Source organism: Nannospalax galili, unplaced genomic scaffold, assembly GCF_000622305.1.
Source record: "Nannospalax galili isolate Female #2095 unplaced genomic scaffold, S.galili_v1.0 scaffold129, whole genome shotgun sequence".
Lineage (NCBI taxonomy): Eukaryota > Metazoa > Chordata > Mammalia > Rodentia > Spalacidae > Nannospalax > Nannospalax galili.
This window is the reverse complement of record NW_008360030.1, coordinates 374,229-379,359: the sequence shown is the minus strand read 5'-3', so window position 1 is coordinate 379,359 and position 5,131 is coordinate 374,229. Positions and strand designations below refer to the sequence as shown.

Here is a 5,131-nt window from a genome sequence, read left to right as displayed (position 1 = left end):
CCCCCCCGGGAGGAGAAAAGACCCCGCAGGGGGACCCATACCAATCCCCGCTGCCCAACTTCCTCCAATGTCGGGACCCTTTGCCCCGCCAGTGACTCCATTCCCTCCTCCTTCTCCCCCTTCCCCGTCCCCGCCCCTGCCCCCACCACCGCCACTGCTACTTACTCCTCCAATGACCTGGAAAGGAGCTTCCAGAGCCAGGAGAGCCACTACAGCAAGACAGAGGAGGATGGCAAGAAACCCAGCCAGAAAGAGGCCAAGGATGCTCTGAGGGAATATGTGTATTGTCCCTCAGAAACGCACAAGAAGCACAAGAAGCGCCAGCACTTCTCCAAGGCCAGGAAGGTTCCCAGTCACAGGCTACCAGTCAAAAAGAGCAGCACAGAAAAGTTCCCTGCAAGCAGCGAAGAAGAAATTAAAGACACAGCCTGTTCGCTCCTTCACTTGGCAGGGATTTCATCCAGCTTGAATAACATCACCAATCCATATGGCAAAGGGACAAAAAGAGCAAAAGGAAACCACAAAAAAATTGAAAACAAGTCTTTGATCTGTTTTGAACTTATGATCAATCGTTTGGTTTCAGCATGTCAGGAAATTTCTAATGATTTGTGGCAATGTTAGCACTTTTTTATTGGTTTGCTTTTTATTCCTTTCCATTTTTTGTTTTTGTTTGTTGGTTTTTGTTTTTTGTTTTGTTTTGTTTTTAAGGCAGGGTCTCCCTGTGGTCCCAGCTGGACTAGAACTCACTTGTAGAGCAGGCTGGCCTCCATCTCACAGAGATCCTCCTGTCTCTGCCTCCTAAGTGCCACCACATCCTGCATTCTTTCCTTTTTTAAAAATGCTCCCCTCCTTTCTTTCAAACCCTTAAAAATTTATGTTTAAAGGAGATTGAAGTCATAGAACTCATCCATAGCTGTTTTACAAAAGCTTTTTATTGACTAAAGACAAAACCAAAAGAGCCCACAAATTACCATTGCCTCCTGTAGCCTGTCAGAAACATGTGGCTGAATCTGAAGGGATGTCACAGTTAATGGCACAGGAATCACACATGCACCAGCCAGAATGCACTCCTGCAGAGTAATCATTCAGACTCGACCATTAGGACCAGAAGGTCAGGATGCTCCTCTAGCTGTGTTCAGAGTGAAGCACAGAAAGCTATCGAAAAACCTAAAGAGCCTGGTGTCCCCTAGGAGCAGACCATGCTGTGGTGAGGGCATCCACTGTGCCAGGAATGAGGTTGGCATTGACATGCAACAAGTACAGAGACTCAGCCACCAGTCTTCTGTGTTTCTTAACTGTGAACCTGGTATCATCTTACAAGTTGGACACTTTAGACACATGGACAATTTACACACATCAGGTGTCAGTGACTAAGGAAAAGAAACTGAGTAAAGGTTTAGGCCTGTTGTTTATCATTGGATTTGGCTTTATATTAAATTAAGAAAATGTTCCAAAAGGCATAAGCTTGAAGGTTGGCCCTACACACACACACACACACACACACACACACACACACACACACACGCACACACACACTCCAGACTTAAAGAAAGCTAATGCAGAAAACAGGTCAAGTCTTAACTGCCCAAGTGAAAAAACAATCATGTCCCCCAAAATGGCAACACTTGTTAAGAAAAGAAATAATGGAAGAGATCCTTTTCTGTCTTTCAAAATTATCTTATTCAACTTGGGGAAATAAAAGCTATGGAAACTGCTATTAGTATTGTGGTATATTTTTAAAAGATTAAGGGCACAGTACAGTGTCGTTGTTGAATGCCTGTAACTCCAAACCTGGGAAGTAGAGGTAGGAGGATTAATTCAAGGTCATTCTTCGCTACATGAGGAGTTCAGAGTCAACGTGGGCTACAGGAGACTTTCACACACACACACACACACACACACACACACACACACAAAATAAATTACATTGGTGGACACTCAAAAACAGCAAAACATGGCAAACAATAAAACTCCTACAATGCCCTCAAAAAGAAGTTTGTTGTTAATGTTAGGACTCGTTTTTACAAAAAAATCAATAATTTCCAACATTCAGCCAGTACAGTCGGCAGAAATTTCTGATCCACAGTGTATGGATTCCTTTGAAGATAAATAAACAAACATATAATAAAAAAGAAAGATACAGAAAAATACTAATTAAAACAATTGCAAAAGCAAATGTTTTTATTTAAAAACAACAAAGTTCTTGGGCTGGGCATGGTGGTGCACGCCTTTAATCCCAGCACTCGGGAGGCAGAGGCAGGTGGATCTCTGTGAGTTCAGGGCCAGCCTGGTTTACATAGTGAGTTCCAGGACAGCTGGGGCTACAGGGAGACCCTGTCTCAAAAAGACCGAAAAAAACCCCACAAAGTTCTTATAAGGTAGATGTGTTTAGTATGAAGCCTGCATCTTTTTATTTATTATTTTTATTTTATTTTTTGTGTGTATGAGTGTGTTGTCTTCACACATGTAAATGCACCCATGACATACAAAGCCCACTGAGGTCAGAAGAGGGTGTCGGATCCACAGAACTGGAGTTACAGATGGTTGTTAGCTACCATGTGAGTTCTGGGAATTGAGCCTGGGTTCTGTGCAAGAGCAGCCAGTGTTCTTAACCACTGACCTATCTCTCCAGCCCCAGCATAGACTCTTTTCATAAAAACATTTTTAAAAATAGGAAAGAAATGCTATGTCTAATTTCTAAGCTTTTAGGCTTAGAAGCTTTTTTATTATTTTGTTTTTATTTTCTTGAAGCAAGTATTTAAGGCTTAACCTTTTTCAGGGACAAATTCTGACTGTTGGGTACTTACACTCTGCAATATAGAACCATCTTCATGCTCTAGTAGGGTTTGGATGGTTGAACTATACTGCTTTGTCTATACTTGGCCTGGGGCTCCTCTGATTCTCTACTGAAGTGTGCTTTTCTTCTTTGTGGGTATTTAATGTAGTAAAATAATTTGAGGGCAAACTTGTCAGTGAATGTTACGATAGAATCAAGAGAATTATGGGTTGGGCCATCTAAATGGTTCAGCGGGTAAAGGCTTTGGCCATCGAGTCTGATGACCTGAGTTCAATCCCTGGGACCCTCGTAAGTGAGAGGAGAACACCAACTCCTGCAAGGTATACTGTGACCTCTACATGCTTGCCATGGCATGTGCATACCCCCACACATGCATGCATGCACACACATAAATTAATTAAGTTAATTAATTAATTAATAAAACTTTCTACTCCAAAGCATAGTGTGCCTAACAGAAGACAATTTTTGGGAGTCTATTCATGATTTCCTAGATGTTATTTAGTTTAATTTAGTAGAAAAGACCCAAGGGATAAGTGTTGTGTTAACCCAGAAGTAATAAGGTTCACTGAGAGCTTAAATCAGAAAACCTCCTCTACCTTCCCAATTTATACAGTGAAATATTAGTAAGGAACTACGAGATTCCTGCCATCTCAGCTGAAATGGATTATGCCAAAGTTGTAAACAGGTGTTTGGTAGCAAAGAATCACCTTTGTGATCAAATCTTACAAATTTGTGTTCTTTGAGCTACTAACAGCCCTCAGCGATCTAAACCTCCTCCCTTAATGGCTCCAGCCCAACCACATGGACAGAACCCAGGTAAAGACTGACAGACTTCACACAATTGCCTTCCTGCCAGGGATTTGAGCATTTATTGGTCTTTGTTGAGACTTTCACAGAATGGATAGAGACCTTTCCAACTTTATCTGAAAAGGACACCGAAGAAATATCCAAAGATCTCCTTCAAGGAGATTCCTGGACTTCCCCAGCCCCCAGAGATCTCTTTAAAGTAACAATGGTCCTTCCTTTATTTCCCAGGTCTCTCTGTCTGTAGCTAAATCTCTGGGAATTAAATATTATCTTCATTCCTTTTGAAGGCCTCATTCCTCTGGAAAGGTAGAACATACCATTCAGAGCCTTAAGTTATCCATTAAAAGCTTTGCCAGCAGAGTCATCCTACCTGGAAGGAAAAATTACCAGTAGCCTTCCTTAGAGTCCCCGTAGGTCTGCATTCAGCTCTCATCCAAAATCCTTTTAAGGTGTTTGAAGTCCCATTTTCTGTCTTCAGATCTGCTCCTAGATGATGAAGCCTGATCTTTAAGCTATTTGCCTCTAGACTTAATGAATTCCAAAGGGCTATTAATTCATTAAGGAAAAAAAAAAACTTTTCCAACCCAGAGAACGTGTTCATTAAAGGCTGGTGAGATGGCTCAGTGGGTAAAGGTGCTTGCCACCAACACTGAAGACCTAAGTTCAATCCCCAGGACCCATGTGGTAGAGAAAACCAATTCCTGTAAGTTGTCCTCTGACCTCCAAACACAAACCATGACATATGTCATACACACACACACACAAATAAATATTAAGAAATTGAAAAAAAGAATGTGTTCATTAAAACTTACATGGAGGGATAGTGCTGGAGAGATGGCTCAGCAGTTAACAGCACTGGCTGCTCTTGCAGAGGACCCAGGTTTGGTTCCCAGCACCCACAAGGTGGCTAACATCTGTAATTTCGGTACCAGGGGATCTGGTGCCCTGTTATGGCTTTCTCAGGCATTGCATGCACATGATGTACTTATATGCAGAGAAAAAACTCATGCACATAAAATAAAAATAAATAAGTCAAAAATAGAAAATACTTATAGGGAGAGCCCTTCAAGGCTAACAGCTAACTCCTTTGGAAAGAGTCTCTTCCAATGTTTTTATTCTTTCTTCAAGCCATTAAAGTCTTAGGAATTGCCTGCTGGATTCATCACTCTGGAGTTAAGACTTGGAAAAGAGATTCTCCTGAGGAAACACCTCCCATGGATCATTAGGAATGTTAACACATAAGATCTGACAGAATTTTGTAGGGAATACATCCAGTACTGGGTTTCTCTTTATTGAGAGAGACTTTATTACCGCTTCAATCTCATTCCTTTATATATTAAGTTTTTATATTCAAGTTAATTTTGGTACGCGTGTAGACATTTATCCATTCCTTCCACATTTCCAAGTTATTTTTTAAATATATGTTCTCAGGCCAGAAGTGGTGGCACATGCCTTTAATCCTAGCACTCAAGAGGCAGGGGCAGGCGGATCTCTGTAAATTCAAGGCCAGCCTGGTCTACATGTGCA

At 41.5% G+C, this 5,131-nt stretch overlaps 1 pseudogene; it reads left to right on the top strand.

Moving 5' to 3' along the window:
• Window positions 1-547, top strand: part of LOC103726505 — a 1,685-nt pseudogene extending 1,138 nt beyond the window's left edge.
• The last annotated feature ends 4,584 nt before the right edge of the window (window positions 548-5,131 follow it).